Raw genomic sequence first — 23,499 nt, 5'->3', positions numbered from 1 at the left:
CTTAAGAATGTAATATTTTCAAGTTGGTAGCTTTCGTACGTAAGTCGAGTCCTACTACTCATTACTTGGCCTCCAACTTCTTTGGGATTCTTATAACCATATTTCCAATCTTCCCTACTATGGAACATCACATCCTCCCTTCCTTAGAGGTATTTGATGTGTGTGGAAAGTAGGGGTTACATGGATAGTTTCAAAAAGGTTAGGAACACGTTTCTAGGGTTAAAAGTGCGGGGTGTAATATCCTTCCACTTCAGAACATTTATCCTCGAATGTTAACTTGCCTCATAGGGTTTCACAAGGATTTTAAGCATTCTTTATAACAGTTGTCCTCTACTTCATTTAGGAGTTCAGACTACACCTGGATATAGGGAATAACTACAAATATCTTTTCTCTATTTCCTTTTTGACTTCCCAGGTCATCCCCTCTCTAGTTTGTTTTGGTCTTGCCATAATATCTTGATAGAAGTCATGTCCTTAGTTCACAACCTTCTAATCTATCAATCCAATAGTGGCGATAGGTTGCTCCTCGTAGAATAATTTCCCTGTTATATGGACTCATCCACAAGGAACATTTTGGGAGGGTCGCTTATACATTTGCAGAGTATTAATTCGTGGAAACTGATTGTATTGTTTCAAATTGGATGGTAGGTCCAACTCATAGCAACTTTGCCTATTCTACGACTAATCTGATAAGGGCCAAGTTTTTCTTTCCTGCCGAGTCCCATTAAATCTTTCACTAGTGATGCTTTCACTAGTACCCAATCCTCAGCTTCGACCTTAAAAAGTCGATGTCGATTATCTGAGTATGACTTCTATCGATTCTAGACTGTTAATAGGTTCTCATAAATGAGATTCACTTTATCAATAGCTTGTTGGCTCATGTCCGGGCCTATTAGTGCACCTTCATCAACCTTAAACAAACCAACGGGTGCTCTGCCATACGAAGCCTTCTATGATGCCATTTGGATACTTTTATACACAACTTCAATAGGTGACAAGTGATCACTCCAGCTACTTCTGAAGTTAATACTGTAGGCCCGCAAACTAATTTTTAGCATTTGCATAGTGCGCTCGGCCTATCCATTAGTCTGGGGCTGTAAAGTTGTATTATGTTCTCAGTTTCTTTTAAAAAGTTTAACTTTCCTTCTGCTCTGCAACTTTTAAACCAAATCCCTAGTGTTGACTATCATATAATTTCTTTTACTCTAGCTTGTAACTCTCTAGGCGTGTCCTACTGCACTTTTTGCTCAGGTCTTCTTTCCAGTTCTCTTACCACACCTTGTATAATAATCTTTACACGAATGTGTGTGGGTGCTTACCGCAGCCCGGAAGATGCCTTAGCATCGCTATACTGGTCTCTAGGTAAAGACGTATCATTTCTTACTTCCTTCAGCTAATGTCAGGGATTCACTATAGCTTTTGTCTTTAGTACTGATTATACTTTAAGGGTTTTGCCTCAAACCATTGTACACTTTCCTTTAATGTATCTGAACTATGGAATTCACCTTCCTATTACTGACTTCTTATTATCTTTATCAAGTAATCACTTGATCTCACCCTGAGCATACCAATATTCGTAGGGTGCATAACTATTCTTGTACAATTCGCATAACGTGCGTTCAATTCCAATCATAGTCTGTCTTTCTCTTGGCTTACTCTGCTCTATGTAGGTCAGTGTACTTACCTGCACTTATAATCTTTTTTGGTGTTTGGACATCACAATACCGTAACTCTGTTATCAATATCTTATCTCTAGTTAACTATAGTCTAGCTACTTCTTACAATATCTTCAAGTCTCATTGAATTTTTCTCATTGTATTCCTCTCTTTTGTATGCACCTATTCTATGATGTCATACCATTCGAGGTGTTTACTAATACTTCCTAGCATTGTCTCAGATATCATGGCTTTTATCCATTCATTGCCGGATTTTGAGATCTTGCCGACCTATTCCAGTATGGGACCTCACTTGAAATTTAAGTATTTACATTAACATGCTGTAATGTAAGTTAATTTCATCTTATGCTGGTCTTTTTCGTATCCATTTTCCCCCTTTAGGTTATATTTAGGTCATTGTCTGCTTACTTTCAACTTTCCAAATGCATATTAGTCTTTTTCAACGTATTTGGTACACCTATGCTTTTGGTTACCAATTTATAACACCTTAACACAATCGTAAGATGCTGATCTAGTCTAGTTATTGGTACTCAAGTCACGTGGCAATTTATTCAAAGCCACCTTCTATTTATCCCAATTAGTAGTCAGATAGTATGTTTAGTCATTTCAGATTCTCCATTCGGGAGCACTTATTTTCTGACGACACGTGTCTCAAGCTTTTTCATAACACTATCTTTACCCAAGTGAATACACTTGTTTCTTTAATAAATTCACAATACATCAGTTGTTTTGCAACCCTACTTTTCTTATCCATTAAGGATCTTACTATTTCCCACGATAGAGTCACATATATTCCTTACTTCTTTATGCCTCAAGAGCTTTCATCCTCGTCGTGCACCCGATGTTAACTTCTAATCTTACTTAAAACCATATTAACTTCATTATAATAGTAGCCTTGTCTTATCACCTTTTTCATCACACTATACCTTCAATTCATAGTTGTCTATTTCCCTTCTTTTCCAATATTCATACTTAATTAATCTCGTCTATCCTGAGTGCTTCCTTAATGGGCTTTACTTATCCTCATAATGTTCCCTGTTATATTCACATGATACCCTGTTCGCATTTCATTCCATTGTATAAAACTTCTTAACCTTTTCCACAATTCCTATTATGGGTTATTTACATTAGGGGAGGTAAACATTCTCAACCTTTGTTTAAATCATCCCCTAGTATCACAGGCCCTTCTAACTTACCTTAGAATTTTATCACAAACACATGAACTTTAATAGCCCACGAATTTATGTCTTCAGTTCGCAAGTGACATCTCCAATTAGTGGGCGAAGAGCTACTAAGATATTGCCATGAAGCATTCTCCAACCACTGCCCGAAGGGAACTAGAATCCAATTAGCATCCTAGTACTTTTTAGTGCTTGACTCACATGCTCTCCCTCTAGGTTCACTTTTAATTCATGAACAAATTGTCAAGTTCATAACTAGGGGTTGAGGGCTTTGCACTTTTCAATGGAAATGAAACTCAACTGCTAGAAATCTTGTCCTTTGACATGAGCCTTTTCAAAGGCAAAAATATGGCTGGAAAATATCTTGGTCCTGCTCAAATGAATTCTGAACTTTGCTGCTCACATAGGCTTTGTCTAAAATAAAACTCTCTAAGTAGAAGTAGTGCCCCTCACTCATAACCTGGAGGGTACATCTTTCAGCTTTAGTTTAGCATAATAAGTTCACCCTATCGCTATCACTTCTAAGACGTGTTACGAACTTCTATCTCATTCTCTCCCCATTTTTTGTTCTTGTGAAAATTTGGGCCGTGTTTCCTTTGTATTTCAGAATCTCTCAAACCTGCATGCAGAAAATGCCAACAATGCCTCACAGGGCCAACATATATATATATATATATACTCATATCATACCACAGCCACATAGGGCTTTCAATATTAACAATAGTATAGAATGACGGACTTACCTCGTGTGTCCAACTCGAACTGCATTTGTCAGACTTTCCATCTACTTTTCCTTTCAATTTTTGACTTTACACGTCAATCGTATTTCAATACCTTACCTATCACATATCTTTCATGCCTTGGCTTACCTGCGTGCTTTGTAACTTCTAATATCCTTAGTCATTTTCTTCTATCGATGTTGTCCTTCTGTTGAACTCAAAGGTTAGTTATAAGGAACTTCACTTCCTATGACTCGGTTCTATCATATAATCTGAGATATGAAAAAAGGTAACATCCTAAATGACCTATAGCCTCCTGTTTATAGATGTGGTGCAGAACACATCGAAAAGCTAAACTCTACTAGACACAGTCTATATACACACCAAGGACGAACTGCTCTGATACTACTTATGTCATGACCCAATCCCATAGTCCATGATCGGGCGCCCAATATGGACACCCATATATACACCTATAAACCATAAGTAAGTCTGTCTCCCGAGGAACCATGACTTATCATTTAGGTAGCATAACACCTGAGCCGGCGAGGCTATCATAGCATGTGGGGTTGTCCAATTATATACATATACGCGAGCCGATAAGGCTTCCATGACAAAGGAAATGTCCTAAAACATAAATAATATGGGCATAATCGAACATACATACATACACAACTCACACACTTGTCTACAGACCTCTAAGAGTACAAACTGTATCATATGGCGGGATAGAGTCCCCTCCATACCCCTAAATAAACAAATATATATATCAAAAGACCAGTGTTAAAAGTTAGGCTCCGGAATAGCAGAGAACTTCTAACATAGTTTAGTGGAAATCCTACGTTGGTGGATCCCCCAAATTAAACATCTATACTTGTGGGCATAAAACGCAATCCCGTGTAGAATGGAGGGTCAGTATGGTATATGTACTGAGTATATAAGTATAACATAATTGTGATAACAGCTGAAATAGGGATGCAGGAAACCAAGTATAACATTTAATAGAGTATTGTACATGCACCTCACAAAATAAAGTCACATATACCATTATCACATACCGTATCTAACTCGCTCGGGGATCGGTGTTACAAATACATCATTTATCATGATAGGCATATATATGCCATTAACTCTATGGAACGTACAACCCGATCCATGTATATAGCAAGTACATGTTGAGGAACGATGGCCCAATCCACATATCATAAAATAATGCCTAGGAACGACGTCCCAATCCGTTTCTCATAAAATAATACCGAGGCGTGACGGCCCGATCCGTATGCATAAATATCATTTAATAATGCCGAGGAATGACGGACAGATCCACATATCACATAAAAATGCATATACGTGCATGTAAGACTTAGTAACATGTCAAACATCCCTCAGGTATTACCATAAAGTAAGTTCAAGAGCCCCTAGGTATAGGAGCTTATACATCCCATCACTATTAAGCCTATAGAAGGCTCGAGGGTCGTAGTTCAACTACTTTAAGACCCTTATCATTCAAAAGTGAGTACAAGTCATGATTCACATTCAAGACCTATAAATGGAACTGTCTCTAACTCATATCATACATCGTTTTACTTACATTAAGCCGTTTCAAGAAAAGGAAGATATAGGCTTCACGTGTATTAATTTTTATCATGTAGAAGGCTTACAAGACCATAACTCAACCATCACGGGAGTTCTAACATAAAGAAGTGAATAAGATTAACGAGTCATGCTCGGGGTTCTAAGAATGGAACTATCTCCACATTACATATACCAACCACTTATGGCTAAGACATGCCAAGAGAAAAGAAGACTTAAGCTTTACATACTCATGCCTTCCTAATGTATGGAAGGCTTGAGAAGCCCTAGTTCAGTTACTGTAAGAGTTCCATCATCAAGAAGTAAATAAGATCCGTGAATTACGCTTGGAATATATGTGTAGATTTACCCTTAAGATCCTATCATTCATTACTTAACTTGAACACATGCCAAAAGGGAGGAAAGATAGGCTTTTACATACACTACTTTTCAGCATATAGAAGACTTGAGGAATAGGAGCTTAACTACTTTAAGAGTCTTAACATTCAGAAGTGAACATAAATTATGAATCATAAATCATGTTCAGAGATCATGAATAGAATTAAACCAAGCTTCATCCACATATCATTTGTCCCTTAAATCTAAGACATGCCTAAAAGAAAAGAGACACAGGCTTTACATACCTTTTACCAAGTAATCATACCCACTCTTTCTTCGTCGCCTTCCGAACCTATTTAACATGAAGGTATTACTAACATTAATAACCTTAAATTTTCCAACTTCTCAAACCATAACCAAGAATCTATAGGAACCATTTCCTTATGTGCCTTTCTCAAGTAGTTTGTTAATTGGTTAAGAAGTTAACGGAAATCGGGCAGCACTTCCTCTATAACTTGCCCTATCCGAACTTACAATTAAATCCATAATCACTAAATCAAACCTACAACAGAAAAAGGCAGCATATATAAAATAAATTCATATAAACATTACACAATACAAAGTCCAAGCGAATCGCTCAAAATTACGATATCCAAAATAGGGTTTATAGTCTATATTTCGCAAAACCTTTAGCCATACAAAACTGAGAGTTATTTGGATGCAACCAGAATCTCCCTAGCCTATTTTATAGTAATTTTCATCCTTGCAACACATCACCACACCACCTACAGCTGCAGCACCACAAGCACAACACCCTACTCCACTTCAATTTCACTATAACGACTTCAATTTAGATTGTTTCTAACGTCAAGCATATTTATGAAATTTTAATATTTCCATCCACTTTAAATACACTCCATAACAACACCATAAACTCTAAATTGAAAGGAAAGACCTTATCTTACCCGAAATTGGCCAAAACTCACCAAAACCCGCCTCACAAATCTCTTGATGTGCTGAAATGGAGTGGACTATTTGTGTCACTTCTTAGCTGCCCCAAATAGTGATTTTATGATATTAAAAACCATTATGTAACCATGGGATACTTTAAATAATTAATTCCCAGAACAAAATCGGGCCTTACCTTTTCTTGGGACCAAACCCGTAGCCCTTCTCCTTTGGTTCTCTAGGTTTTTCTCTCAACTTTCTCTTATTTTTTCCAAGTGTAAAGCAGAAGAAATGAATCCATAGTCATAATAAGATACATATATACATCTCTATGTGATCTAGGAACACCTTAGATAATTAATTCATGAAGAAAAATTTGAGACTTACCTCAAATAGGCCTTGGCCGTAGGTGCTCTCTTTTCTCTCTAAAATTTTTCTAAGTTTTTCCTTGGCTAATGTTTAAGACCAGCTGAAAATGAGGCTTAATCACTAACAATTACACCTCCTTAGGAGGTGACATGTGTCATACCCTAAGGGTAACATGTGTCCAGCCTCTATTGAGCCACGTATCCTTGCCATGCCTCCTAGGCTGCCACATGTCCTTGGTAGGGCCCACCCCCAAGCAGGTGGGTAACCTACTTGACCCCAAATAGGTGGGTCACTTACTTCCACATGTCACTTTCCCAGGCTTCCACATGGTGCCTTCTCTTGCTGCCACGTGTCGCTCTTCTCCCTCTTTGTGGGTTCGCAATCTAGTTTTACTTTAAGAACCCGTGTACTCCTTGCTACTTAATCTTGGTATGCACTTAAGTAGCTTAAGAATGTAAGATTTTAAATTTGGTTGTTTTCGTATGTAAGTCGATTCCTATTACTCATTACTTGACCTCCAACTTCTTTCGGATTCTTATAACCATATTTCCAGTCTTCCCTACTATGGAGAGTCACATCCTCCCTTCCTTAGAGGTATTTGATGTGTGTGGAGAGTAGGGGTCAAAAGAGCGGGGTGTAACAGTAGGAGTGTCCATGACTTGTAAAAGTGAGTCATTCCAAAACATTAGAGTACCCAAACTAGTAGGTTTTCTAGATCTATAATACCAGCCAAAAAAAAGACTCATCATTAGAGAGACGAGTCGCAAAAATGACTCGGACGCAAACTTCAGAGGCTCTCAATCCACAGGGAAAAAAAGGACCTATAAGATGGATTAATTCTAAAACTCATAGAAATGTTAGAGACTGGATTTTCTGAGAATCTGAAAGACTTGTCGTCAGGATGACTCATCATTCTTTCTATGAATTGTAGAGTAAATTCGTAGGTCCAAATCTAATTTTTTAAGGAACGGTATTTTTTTCCTTTCCCAATTTCTATAAATTAATCTAGACATAATTATGGATAAGTTCAAATCTATATCTACCCAATTCTTTAAAACTTCCCTTATTCTAAATCATTCTTCTAAAATTCTCTAAGGCAAGGAACTCAATTCTCTTAAGTTTTCCCTATAATCTAGAATCTAGGGTTTTATATTTCTTCAATTATAAGTGAATTCATTCAATGTATGTGGGGATTGATCTACGGGTTTCTTTCACCGATAGAGTCCCAAGGTTTTCTTAAGTTCCTTCAATTTTTAATTGATTTATGAACCCTAATTTTGGTGAATTGCATTGGACTGCTTCAATTTCATTTTAGATAATTACCAATGATCTTTATAAGCATATTTTCATATGAGTTCATAATTTTATGTTAAATTATGAATGCCTATGTATAAATCTATTTCCAATCATGATTATGAATTTAAAAATAATTTTAATGAGTTGATTATGAGTTTAATGATTTCCAAGAAAAGTTCTATGATTAAAAGTTGAGATTATAATTTTAATGATGAAGTTATGATGATGATCAATCTATGATCAAAGAAAGTTATTATAGTGTGAAAAGTACAATTCTCACACAATCATGTTTAAAGATGGTGATAAGGACAATTCTCATCGAAGTTATGGATTTCTATGGATCACTAAAAGTTAATGAGCTACTCCTAATAAGTTTTGTAAATATGGATTGATAGTTAGTTACTATCTTTCCTTATAATGTTTATGATCATGTTTTAATGAATTCCATTGGAATAGTAACTAAGCACCGAGAGGACTACTAGGTGGGGTTTGGTCTGGTAAAATAGTTAGTTACCCAAGGCAATCCTAGTACCAACAAAAAGTCCCAAACTATGTTTCTCATACAGGATTGACTTTTTGTCTTAGCTAGTGGATCCATATATAGAATAGTTTAGTTGAGTTGAGTACCATGATAGAGTATATGCTGGCAAGGTAGCCTTCCCCTTATTTATGTGGGTTACATCGAATTCCATGTAATAGCTTGCATGGTGTTAAGATGTCGGTGAAAGGTCTTATCCCACAGAAATTGAAAATTAAACTATGAGTTTTATGATATCCATTGACTATGAGTTTTCATATCTTTTAAAATGCTTTTAAGCTTTGCTCATGTTCATTATGTTTGTCATGCATCTTATGTCATATTAATCATATCCTATTACTTTTCCATGCATATCTCACATACTTAGTACCTTGTATATACTAACATATATTTTGCCTACATTATCTCATAGTATAGCGATGGACGACACTCACGATCATCCTCTTCATGGCTAGAGTTGTTTTGGGTATCAAGGAGTTGGTGAGTCCTCATTCTGTCAAGGAATTTTATTGTCATTATTTACTTGACTTTGTTTACTTGATTTGGGTGAGATAGGATCTTGTCGTTAAGCCCCCATCAAAGACTAGACTAGAGGCATATTTAGACGATGTGTTGATGTAATCCATTTAGGACACGTATTGAGTATTTCTATCCCTTAGAACCATCCCTTTTAGGTACTTCTTCTACTTATCTTTAACATTTTTATTTACCTTATGTATCGGATTTATGCAAAGATGCCTTGCTTGGGGTCCCTCACATTCCGATCATTGTGTCAAGACTTGTCTCTAGGTTTGGGTTATGAAAAAATTAGTACCATAGCAAAAGATTTAGAAGATTCCTAAGGAGTCTAACATACTGCGTTACGTTAGAGTCTTTTTCATTGAGGTAAATCATGCCACATACATGAATATGAGTCTACAAAATGTCTTAGGAAAATATCACTTCTTTCATGATCTATGTCATGTTATAGACTGGTTAAGTCTTTCCCTCTAACACTTGTTCTTTGTGATTTTTATAAAGTGCTTCCATAAAGATACCCCTCTACAAGGAATATGGCGGAAAAGGAGAAACAAACTCCTAATAATCCCTGGAATGACCAAGTCTCCAATGCCAAGTTCGAGCAACATTCTAAGTACTTGGTCAAGCATTATGTCTTAAGCCAATCATTAAGTGGTTACTCCCGTGAACCGAAATGTGGATATTATGGCAACAAGAGCTTGTAATTTCATAAGGATGAATCCTCCATAGTTTTATGGTTCTAAATTATAAGAGGATCTACAAGACTTTGTTGATAGAATTCACAAGATTGTGGATATTATAGGGTTAGCCCAGTTGAGAGTGCAGAGTTAGCTACGTATCCTTTTATGGATGTTTCCCAAATTTATTTTGATTAATGAAAAAGTAAGAGGCCTAAAGAGGCAGATCACATGATTTGGGAGGAGTTCAAAAGATTGTTTATTGGTCACTTTTTCCCATTGGATTTTAAGGAAGCCAATATATAAGAATTCATCAATTTTAAGCAAGGTGGTATGAGTGTGAAGGAGTATTCCCTCAAGTTTACTTAATTGTGAAAATATGTTCCATTCATGGTTGCCGACTCAAGAGCTTGTATGAGAAAGTTTTTGTCAGATGTGTTGGATATGGTCTCAAAGAAGTGTAAGATGGCTATGTTGATTCAAGAGATAGACATCTCAATAATTATGACTGAAGAGGAGCAAATACAGAGTCAGAATCTAAGGGAGAAGAATAGGGAGTTCAAGAGGCCAATGACCGTTGGAGGCGATTTCTCCCATGCTAAGTCCAGAGGGTGTGGACATCCTCATTTATGCCAAAGTTACTCAAGTTAAGGTTCTTCAAATTCCAGTACTCCAAGGTTTTAAAAATATAAGGTGCCCAACCTTAATCCTCAAGGATATTCTCTTATTGGTCAAGTGACCCCCGCATACAAGAAGTGTGGTATGAACCACAAAGGGTGAGTGCTTACAATGCTTTAATGTGTGCTATCGATGTGGTACGCTGGGTCATCATGCTAAGGAGTGTAAGGTCAAAGATGGTCATTCTCAAGGCCAAGTTGCCCAAGGTGCTAAAGTTCAACCAAAGGGTGGTCAAAGCAACAATCAGTTCTATGCTCTTCATGGTAGACAAGAGGTGGATGAGACTCCCGATGTTGTTATCGGTATGTTATGAGTATTTCACTATGATGGTTACGACTTAATTTATCTAGGTGCAAATTTTTCTCATATTTCCCTTTATATGGCCATTAGATTTGATATTAGCCTCGAAACGTTGTTAGAGCCTTTTTCGTATATATTCCTGTAGGTGAGTCCATTGTGGCTAAAAGAGTTTATAGAAGTTATCCGGTTTCATTTTTCCATAAAGTTACTCTATGTGATCTAGTTGAGCGTGAGATGAGTAATTTTGATGTTATCCTAGGTATGGATTGTCTATGTGCATGTTATGCTACGATTGATTGTAGAATCTGAGTGGTTAAGTTCCAATTCCCTAATGAGTCGATCATAGAATGGAAGGGTAGTAATTCCATATTAAAAGGTCAATTCATTACACAGAAACATCAACTTCAACATATAACCTACAATCTCAAAATGACTTCTAGCTATTGCAGACTTGCAGTAATTCCAACAATTGGAGAACCCAAAAAGTTGAGGCTCGAATGGATAATCGGAGACGTTACTCGAGAGACCTTATTTAGCTGGCTTAATTTCTCCCAATGACGTATAAACTTTTTATATCCAAACTTGAAGCAACATGACATCATCTACTTTCATTGCATGAGGTACTCACATCTCATGGACAAACTCGGTACGATAAATCTAGAAGGACAATGATAACACGACCGCTCTCGATCCATGGAAATCAGAAGTTTCATATACTTGTTCTAATTAGATTTAGCTATGTTTCTAGTGTAGCTTAGTTGAATAGGACTAGTGTAGGTTTCTTTTTTGTATTTACATGGAAGGGGAGGGTCTCTCTCATTTATGTTTTTCTTAGTCGCATTGTATCGAGAGGAGTCCTCTCATAGGTTTATCGCTTTCCATCTAGTATCGGGGATGCATTGGCTGACCTTAGTAGGTTAGCCGACTTATGAACCATCTTAAGGTTGGAGGTAAGGTTTATGTCCCCCTCTATGTATTTTTATGTTTTTTTATATGTTAAGGCTTGGGGGTGCTGCTTAACCCCTGATTGTGCACAAGAGGTGGGAGCCTCGTGTAGGGTCTATTCCCATTAAAAAAAAGGTCAATTCATTTTGTTCCTTAAAGCTTAGAAAATAATTTCCAAGGGTTGTATTTACCATATTGTGAGAGTTACGGACACAAATTCCAAACCCCCATTTTAAAGTCGGTCCCTATTCTAAATGAGTTTCTAGATGTGTTTCCAATGATTTATTAGTTATCTCTCCCGAAACGGAGATTGAATTTGGTATTGACCTTTTTACGGGTACTCAACCCATTTCTATCCCTCCTTACCAAATGGCCCCAATAAAATTAAAGAAGTTAAAGGATCAATTGAAAGAATTGTTAGACAAAGGTTTTAGTAGACAAATTATATCCCGGGGGTGGTCCCTTTTTTTTTAATATAAAGGATGGATCACTACATATGTGCATTAACTACTGGTGATTGAATAAAGTAACCATTAAGAATAAATACCAATTTCGAGGATAAAGGATTATTTTGATTAATTGCATGAGGCAAGTCATTTCTCTAAGATTGATCTTTGTTTTGGCTATCACCAATTAAGGGTGAGGGAGTGTGATATTCCTAAGATGGCATTTCGAATAAGGTATGGCCATTATAAGTTCTTAGTTATGTCGTTTGGGTTGACAAATGCCCCCATGACATTCCTGGATTTGATGAATAGGGTGTTCAAATAATATTTGGACGTGTTTGTAATTATATTTATTGATGACATATTGGTTTACTCTGAGAATGAGGAGGAATATGCTAATCACTGAGAATTGTGTTGCAAACTCTAAAGGACAAATAATTATTTTCTAAGTTCAATAAGTGTGAGTTTTTGCTAAGGAAAAAGCTTTTCCTGGTCACTTTGTGTCCGATGAAGGGATTATGGTTGATCTTAAGAAAACCGACGTGGTGAAGAACTAGCCTAGACTTTGTCCCCTTTGGATATTAGAATTGGTTGGGCCTAGCTGGATACTATAGATGGTTCGTGGAAGGTTTTTCCTCTATTTCATCACCTTTGACTAAGTTGACTCAAAAGAAGGTGAAGTTTCAATGGTCAGAAGCTTATGCGAAGAGTTTCCAAAATTTCAAAGATAGTCTAACTACCATTCCAATTTTTACCTTGCTAGAAGGGTATGATGTTTTTTTTGTGTATTGTGATGCTTCAAGGGTTTGTCTTTGTTGTGTTTTGATTCAACATGGTAAGGTGATATACTATGCTTCTAGGCAACTTAAGGTGCATGAAAGAAATTATCCAACTCATGACTTAGAACTACCAGTAGTTGTGTTTGCTTTGAACATTTTGATATACTATTTTATGGTGTCCGTGTAGAAGTGTTCAACTACCAAAAGAGTTTACAATATGTGTTTAAGCAAAACTATTTGAACCTTCGGCAATGGAGATGACTTGAATTTTTGAAAGACTATGACATGGGTGTATTGTACCATTCAGGAAAAGGTAATGTGGTTGATGATGCACTAAGTAGATTGTCCATGAATTGTGTGGCATAAGTTGACAAAGGTAAGAAAAAATTAATCAAAGATGTTCATAACTTGGCACGTTTAGGTGTGTGGTTGGTTGATTCTATTGATGGAGGTATTCTTGTACAAAATGGTTAAGAATTGTCTATTGTGGCAAATGTTAAGGCTAAACAAGACCGTGATTTGGTGTTGGTTGAGTTAAAGAAGTCAGTTTCTTAAAAAACCATAGAGGCTTTGTTCAAAAGGGGAGATGGAGTACTCTATTATCTATTTTAGTTATGGGTTCCTAATGTTGATGGTTTAAGAGAGTTGATAGTGAATGAGGCTCATAACTCTCGGTATTTAGTCACTTCCGGGTTCGGCCAAGATGTATTGTGATTTGACGGAAGTGTATTGCTGGAATGGTATAAAGAAGGACATAGCAGAGTTTGCATCTAAGTGTCCAAATTGCCAATAAGTTAAAGTTGAGCATCAAACATTGAGAGGTTTAGCTAAAGGCATTGAAATTCCTACCTGGAACTGCGAAGACATGAACATGGAATTTGTAATGGTTTTTCCTTGTACTAAGAAAAATATGATTCCATTTGTGTTGTTGTAGATCAAATGACTAAATCGACTCATGTTCTACTAGTTAAGACTTCTTATGATGAGGAAGACTACGCTAAGTTGTATGTTTGTGAATTAGTAAGACTTCATAGTGTTACCTTGTCCATTATATCGGATTGGGGTACTCAATTCACTTCAAACTTTTAGAAGTTGTTTCAAAGGGGTCTTAGTACAAAGGTTAAGTTAAGTACTGCTTTCCATCCTAAAATTGATAGTCAAGCTAAAAGAACAATCTAAGCTTTAGAGGATATGTTGAGGGCGTGTGTTATTGATTTTAAAGGAACTTGGGATGAGAAGTTTCCATTGATTGAGTTTTCCTATAATAATGGTTATCACACTAGCTTCCTAATGGCTCATTTTGAAGCATTGTGTAGGAGAAGATGTAGGTCACCAGTGGGGTGGTTTGAAGTAGGTGAGATGGGCTTCATTGGTGCAGATTTAGTGATAGATTCTATGGAGAAGGTAACTCATAAGGGAGAGGTTAAAGACAGCTCAAAGTCGTCAAAAGTCTTATTCCGATGTTAGGAAAACAGACCTTGAATTCTAGGTGGATAATTGGGTCTATTTGAAGGTTTCATCCATGATGGGTGTAATGTATTTTGTTAAGAAAGGGAAACTAATTCCTATATATATTAGACCTTTTAAGATATTGAGACGTATTGGAAGGGTGGCTTATGAGTTAGATTTTCCATTTAAATTAGCTACGGTTCACGTGGTTTTTTATGTATCTATGTTGCAAAAGTCCATAGATGATCTGAATTCCATTGTACCATTGGAAGATGTAAGTGTTGAAGAGAGTTTGACTTATGAAGAGGTTCTAGTGGAATTCTTAGACTAGAATGTTAAGAAGCTAAGAAATAAAGAAGTTGTGTCCATCAAAGTATTATGGAGGAATCAACAAGTACAAAGTGCTACTTGGGAGCGGAGGCCGATATGATAAAACGATACTTGTACCTCTTTGCCTCTTCTCAAGCCTACAATAGTAAGTTGTTCTTATTCAAGATAAATGAACTCTTAAGTATTTAGTTCCTCGTATGTTATTCATATGCATAAATATTCATAAAAAATGATATTTTAAAGCTACGTTTTATGCTGAGTTGAAACTTTCATGTTCTATGATTTTAAGATGTCATCATGTACGTGTAAGGCTTCTAGTGCTCTTTTTGTATCATTTCTATGATAATTTAAACCTATTTGAGGACAAATATTCCCAAAGGGAGAGATATTGTAAGACCTCAGAAGTTGGAAAGTTGTAACGAAGGAAAAAGTTTCAAATTTTAGGACTGACTTATTGTTTATGGGTCACTCTATGACTCATAAAACCTTCTACGACTAATAATAGTGAGTCGTATAGTGAGTCCCAAGGGTGTATATAGGAGTCATAGGAGTGTCTACGACTCATAAAAGTGAGTCGTTCCAAAATATCATAGGCCCTAAACTTGTAGGTTTTCCAGGCCTACAAGACGATTCCAAAAGAAGACTCGTAGTCAAGAAGATGAGTCATAGAAGAGACTTATAGTAAAATTTAGATGATGTCAATCCTCAAGAAAAATAGGACGGGCAGAGACTGGATTTTTTAAGAACCTACAGGGAGAGTTGTATTGAGCACTCTCCATTCTTTCTACAACTCGTAGAGTCAATTCATATGTCCCAATCTGAATTTTAAATTAAAGAGTATTTGTGTCCTTTATCAAGTTCGGTTAAAAGAACCTAGAAACAATTATGGTTAAGTTCAAACCTATATCTACCCAATTCTTTGAATTTTTCTTCATTCTAAATCATTCTTCTAAAATTCTCTAAGGCAGGGAACTCAATTCTCTCAAGGTTTCCCTCCAATCTCTATGCTAGGGTTTAAAATTTCTTCAATTTTTCTTCTTCAGTTCTAAGTGAATACACTCAAGGTATGTAGGGATTGATCCACGTGTTACTTTCACCCATGGATTCCCACGGTTTTGTCAAGTTCCTTCAATTTTTAATTGATTTATGAATCCTAATTTTGGTGAATTCCATTGGGCTATTTCAGTTTTGTTTTAGATGATTATCAATGATACTTATAAGCATATTTTGATACTTATTGCATAATATTAAGTTGAAATATGAATGCCCATGCATATAGCTATTTCCAAGTATGATTATGAAGTTAAAAATGATTTTCGTGAGTTGATTATAAGTTTCATGATTTCCAATTAAAGTTCTACGATGTAAAGTTATTATGTTGTTCTAAGTATAATTCTCACACAATCATGTTTAAAGACGGTGATAAGGATAATTTTACCCGAAGTTATGGATTCCTGTAAATCACTAAAAGTTAATGAGCTAGTCCTAATATTTTTTGTAAAGATAGATTGACAGGTAGTTATTATCTTTCCTTATAATATTTATGATCAGGTTTTAATGAATTTCGTTGGGATATTGACTAAGCACCGAGAGGACTTCTAGGTAGAGTTTATTTCGGTAACATAGTTAGTCACTAATGAGAATCATAGTACAACCTAAAGTCCCAAATTACGTTGACTGCATAGGATTGTATTCATGGACTAGTCAGTGGATCCAGATATAGCACAATTGAGTTGAGTTGAGTAACAAGATGGAGTATACCCTGGTAAGGTAGCCTCCCTCTTCTAGATGAGGGTTTAATTGGATTTAATATTATAGTTCACATGGTCATATGATGTCAGTTAAAGCTCTTATCCCACACAAGTTGAAAATTAAGCTATGAGTTTTATGATATGCATTGACCATGAGTTTCCATATGCTTTCAAATGTTCTTAAGCTTTGCTCATGTTATTTATGTTGGTCATGCATCTTATGTCTTATTGATCATGTCTTATTATTTGTTCATGGATATCTCACACACTTAGTACCTTTCATGTACCTTCCATGTACTAACACATATTTTACCTCCATTGTCTCATATTGTAGGGACGAATGACACTCACGATCATCCTTTTTGTGGCTAGAGTTTCTTTAGATATCAAAGTGTTGGTGAGCCCCTCATTCTGTCAAGGACATGATATTCATTCTCATTGTTTACTTGACTTTATATACTTGATTCGGGTGAGATAGGATCTTATCCTTAGCCCTCATCAAAGAGTAGACTAGAGGCATGTTTAGACGATGTGTTGATGTAGTTCATTTTGGACAAGTATTGACTATTTCTATCCCTTAGACCAATTCCCTTAAGTTATTCCTTCCGCTTATCTGTTTCATATTTATTTTCCTTATATATGCGATATATGCTAAGATGGCTTTGTTGGGGTCTCTTACATCCAGATCACAATATCATGACTTGTCCCTAGTTTGAGTCATGAGAATGAGTATTAATATAATTGATCCCTCCATCATCTTTATAAGGATTAGTCAAGGTGGCTTTTTCAGGCCTCACTTTAAGCTTTAGAGGGTGATCAGTATAGAAAGGGTGGGCCTAGTACAGGGCTTAGTTTGGAATGGTTGGAATTAGGTTCTTCAAGATATGGTAGCCGTCATCTTGTGGGTCATTCATCCTAAAGTTTCTTTGACTTTGGTAATTTTTTCCACTAGTATATAAAGTGTCATCGATATAGGATGATTGCACTAAATCCACATACAAATCAACTAGATCTAGCAGTGGCACCCCAGTTAGAGGGAGCTTGGGTAGATCTTGGGAAGGTAGGTCAAGTGGTAGGTTTATCGCTCAGGGTAGAGGCAGACCTGGACACTTCTATGAAGCTCCAGCGAAGGAGGCTGAGGCATCGGACGATGTTATCACTGGTACGATTCTTTTATTCAATAATCCTGTGTCGGCATTATCTGATCATAATGTAACATTTTCATAACTTTCTGTGCATTATGTTTCTCGATTGAGTATATGTTTTGAGCCTTTATTAGCACCATTGCATAATTCAACCCCCATGGATGTGTTTTTAGTAGTGGATCGTGTGTTTTGATCTCACTTGGTCATTATCCTGGGGTGTGACACATGGGATGACCTTGTTGAGTTGGATATGTTATATTTTGATATTAATGTAGCCATGGACTAGTTATCCCCTTTTGATGCGGTCATGGATTGCTATGCTAAGACTACTATCTTAGCCATGCCTAGTATTTATAATGAATTAAAGTATTGGGCTTGGCCGATTTAAAATAAGTAACTAATTAAAATTTCCTAAATCACCTCCTTAATATTAATAATAATTAGAAAAAAAAGGAGAAATGTGGCATTGGAAAGAAGAGACAGAGAGAGAGACGCAGTAAGCAAAGAACAAAAATTGGTGCTTCTAGTTTCAAAACAATCTATCCAGTTGCGCAACAGTGAGTTTCAAATAAAAATGAGAAGAAGAGGAAGAAGACAAGAGATGACAAAGAAAGAAAATAATAAACCATTAGAGAAAACTTATTTCCCTGTTCTATCAGTACAACCATCGTCCTCAACTAGTCCAAAGAGTAAGTTAGATTGTTCATCTATTCATTAGCCAACTTCTCTTGTTAGGAAGTAGTTGATGTAAGCAAATATGCACTTTGGCAGTAGTAGCACTAAAATAAATGGTATAAGGGTTAGATACATGAGTTAGTACAACCCTTCAAATACTTATAGGGTGAATAAGTTTGTATGATTTGTCTTCTTAGCCAAGAAAGATAATAGTAGCGGCTAAAAAACATAATAACTTGATAAATTTGAGTTATTTATGAAGGGAGGGGAGAAATTTATCTCGGATGAAATCATGTTTTACTCAATTTTACATTATATTTTCTTAAGATAACTAATAATTCATGAATTTTTATTCTATTGTTACATTATATTTTCTTTAGATAACTAATACTTCAAGGAAACAATTATTGGGAACAATCAAAGTTATTCGGCAAAGCTATAGTGAGTCGTAATCCTCCATAGTTGATTTTCGATTCTAGCATTTTTTAAATTTATTTTCTTCACAAAAGCAATATATATAGAAGCTTATTACATAACTACAGACAAGCAATAGTATGGTATAATATGAATCACTTTTATCATGAGTTTACATGTTGATAACTGTTGAATTATGTTACTTTAGAGCATTATATACTATTTAGATTTGAATATGATACTAAAAATAATATGAATTTTTGTTGAACAATGTGAACTTATCTTTGGAAGTTAACCTTGCACGTTCACCTTTATATAACATTGGCATTATTAGACCTGGTGCACCTTGTACGAATATCTAATATTGTATAAATACCCTCTAGAAGGGAACATAGCTGATAGGGTGGCTAGACGGCTATGGTAAATCCATAGTGTCAAAAATTATACTCGATACAGGCATAGGATGGTCCTAATAAGTAACGAGACAATTATTTAAATAACTTGAAACACAATTTCACACACAAATTGCTAACTTGATTAAAACAAGCAATGGACGATGATTAATAGATTGCATAATTTCTTATATATGACTTTAAATATTGGACGATGATTAATAAATTTCATAATTTCTTACTAACTCATTCCGTCTGATTGACCCCATTCATTTCATTTTTCCTTAAGATAATTTAGTTGAGGGTAATCCATAATTCTGACATAGTGACAAACGAAGCTGACGTCGAATCGAATAAGCCTCCTACTTTATTCATGTGGGCCATCATTTTTTTAGACTAATGAAGTATATTGGTGTATTTAAATACTAGAATTATTTTCTTTGAGTAGGTCTTGTAAATTTTCTTTTGGTTTGTGTTAATGAAAAGGTCGCTAGGAACTTCTAGAGTTTTATGGAAGTTACTGACTTTTGATTATAATAGTCCCTTAGACTTTACTTGTTGTTAGTGTAGTAGGTTAGGTTGTTGTTTATTGAATGATGACAGGTTTATATTCATGGCTTAAGTGGTTTGAATCATGAAGAAGTTGGTATTAGAACCTTAGATTTCTAGTAAGACTCAAGGAGCACCAATTTAATCAAGAACTTAATCTTATATATGTTGTGCACCATATGCATGATCATAACCCTATAGAAATCGGATAGGAGTGGTTATTCTCATTCTTTGTTAAATCTTGTAATGTTATAAGCTGTCTAGAGCCAATTATTTTCTAAGATTGTTGATACAATTACAGGCATCAGTTTGATAGAGGTATTCATCCTCAAAACTTAGGTTGGGGTCGAAGGAGAGATTGAGGAGTACTGACTATGATGGCTGCCAAACCTGTTATTAAAAAAAGTGGTGATACCACAACCACAACATCAGAATGGCACTACTGAAGACATGATAGCTACCATGTTGCAATAGGAAATGGAAATATTTGTGGGGAAAATTAAGGCACAACCTAGAGAGAATACGATATCGAGAGGGAAAATTGGACATAATCAATCTAACAAGCCACTTTGCAGGTCAATTAGAGAGTTTCTTGAGTTGAAACCTCCTATGTTCACTGGGCTAGTGAGGACGAAGACCCCCTATTATTCATGGATGGAATGCAAAAACCCTTAGATACACTTGAATGTTCTAGAAAAAGGTCAGTCAGAATTGGCTACCTATTGTTTGCAAGATATAGCTGAAGAATGGTTTAAATATTTAAAGAAGGGAAGACCAATTGGCTCACATCCCTTGACGTGGAAGGAGATTTCTGATACATTTACGGATCGATTCATCTCCATGAGTATGAGGGATTCTTTGTCAATACAATTTGAAGTATTGAGAAATACCCAACAGATGTCATTGAATGAGTATGAAATCTCGTTCACCCGTTTGTCCTGTTATGCATCATATAAGATAAATGATTTTATTTGGGCTAAGACATTCATACATGGTGTGATTGATCCATTATTCAAAGAACTTGCCTAACATTTGACAAAGGAAAAAAATAAAGTATTCACATAAAGTAGATGTTGCAAGTTATGTAGAGACTAGATGGATAACTGAAAGAGAAAAAATAGTATAAAATAAGAGAATGAGCGCAATAGGGTTCTACGAAAGGGTTATTGATACAAGAAAAGGATTTGGTCCCCAATCTGAGGACTTCACAAACTGGAAGTGCATCCATTGTCCGGTCATCTATTAACGATTCAATCTCGAAATAGAGTTATATAAGACCCATAGCTTCCACTAGATAGACCAACCACACTAAGTGATATTCCCTAGTTGTCACAATGCTCATAAGGGCCAGTAGTGGAGAGATATTGGTGCACGCCTTCAATGCAAACAAATGGGACATTAAAAAAGGGATTGCACATGTTATCCCAGGAGATCTAATCAGGTGTCAACCTCAATTAATAGTGGATTGATAAATTTCACTGCTTATACCACTAGGGAAATTTTTTGTGTAACTAGTTAACGCATCAAGAACAAAATACTAATGATAAAGGATCAGGAAAGGTCTGTAAAGGCCAATCCCGATTGTTTCCTCTAACAAAGAAAGGTGATGAGGCATCAAATGTAGTTGTCATAGGTATAATTGAAATATGTTCATTTGATGTTATTGTTTAGTTTATCCTGGATCCACCCATTCATACGTGTCCTTATATTTTGCAATGAGGTTCAATAGATTGCCAAAATTGTTGAAAAATCTCTTTTAGTCGATATACTAGTTGGAGATTTTTTAGTGGTTAAGAGAGTATACCAGTCATGTTAAATAATTGTTCATGGGAAAGGCACATTAGCATACTTGTTTTAGCTTGATATGGAAGATTTTAATCTCATCATGGGCATGGACAGGTTAGCTTCATGCCACGCAATTGTTGATTGCTATTCTAAAATGGTTCATTTTAACATATTGGGTGAGCCCAATTTTTTATTACAAGATGACCGAGATCACCTCGGAATAATTTGATCTCATTCGTGGGTGCAAAAAGGATGCATAACAAAGGTTGTCAAGGATTTTTGGTATTTTTTCAAAGATATAGAGATTGCAGTAAAATTAAAGTCTATTAATGTTGTTATGGAGTTCCCTAATGTGTTTCAGAAGACTTACCTAGGTTACCATTTGTTATAGAAATTGATTTTGGACATTGATTTAGTACTTGAAACACAACCATTATCAATACCCCCGTATCGAATGGCACCAAAAAAGTTGAAAGAATTGAAAGAATAATTGCAAGACATGTTAAGCAAAGTGTTATTAGACCAAGCACTTCCCCATAGGGCGCACCAACCTTGTCCATTACGAAATAATATGTATCCATCAGATTATGAATAGATTATAGACAATTATTAAGGTCACAGTGCATAACAAGTAACCATTACCACACATTAATAATCTATTTGACAAGCTTTAGGGTGCAAATCAATTCTTCAAGATTGATTTGAGATTCGGATACCATCAACTATTAAAGGAGAGAACATCTATAATTATGCATTTTTAGAGGGATTGGGGTGTGTGCTTATGTAAAATGGATGGGTCATAGCTTAAGCTTCTAGGAAATTGAAAAAACACGAGAAATATTATTCTACACATGACCTAGAGATGGCTACAGTTGTCTTTGCTATCAAGATTTGGTGACATTATCTATACAAAGAGAAATTTGAGATATATACTGATCACGAAAGCTCTATTATTTTCTGATCTCAACTATGTCTCTTAATTCTTTGATCAATATGGTCTTCTCATGACTTTAATTATTCTCTTCCTATTGTATATGTTCTTTGATCATCATAAAACATATTTTATATTGCATGGCAAGCCCACATATTTAGTACATTAAAATGTACTAACACATATTTGCTGCCTATATTTTGTCATAATGTAGAGATCAAGGATCACATTCCTTCCACACGTGGCTAGTAAGTTGCTATCCTATGAAGATTGGTGATTCATCATATTATGAGGGAGAGTTATGAGTATGTTTCATCTCAAGGAAATTTGTGATATCCATGTTGAGGGTGAGCTAGGGACATGTCTTAGCCCCCTCCCTTCTTGAGTAGTATAGGCATTCATTAGACAAATTATTTAGAGTCTATGTAGTCATTCTTATACTCTCTTTTATGATTAATGTTTTGAGACTCTTTCCTATGTTATTTCTTCTTTACCTTACCTTATGCATGCTTACTATATGTCAAGAGGCTTGATTAGAGCCATTCAAGGTTTTGATCACTGTGTCACACCTAGGGCCTAGTCCGAATTGTGACAAACTTGGTATGAGAGTACAAGGTTTAAGATAATCTAAGGATTCCAACATATCACATCAAGTAGAGTCATATTCATGAGAGTGAATCTCACCACATCTGTGAATAGAAGGCTATGAGGCATTTCAGAAAATCCTCACTTCTTTTAGTCTATGTTGTGTGGTAGAGTATACTCTAATACTTCATTTCCCTAACGATTCTTCTTTGCAATTTTTAGAAATACCTCCAAAAAGTGCACCTATGAAAATAGGGGTCAATGCTAATGAAGAACAAGCACCTCCGGTCACTCAAGACAATGGTCCCCTATCAGACCAAATAACTAAAGAAGTGTTCTGTGTTTTTATCATTCTGCTTGTCCAGGTTGTGACCAACCAAGGGGTTATAGCTCCTCTTAATGCTCCTACTACGGCTTCTAGAGTGAGGGACTTTGAAAGGATGAACCCTCCCGAGTTTCATGGTTCGAAAGATGATGAATATCCCCAAGAGTTCATTGATGAGATTTATAA

The sequence above is a fragment of the Solanum dulcamara genome, chromosome 6, assembly GCF_947179165.1.
Source record: "Solanum dulcamara chromosome 6, daSolDulc1.2, whole genome shotgun sequence".
Classification (NCBI taxonomy): Eukaryota; Viridiplantae; Streptophyta; class Magnoliopsida; order Solanales; family Solanaceae; genus Solanum; species Solanum dulcamara.
Note: the sequence above shows the minus strand (reverse complement) of the source record.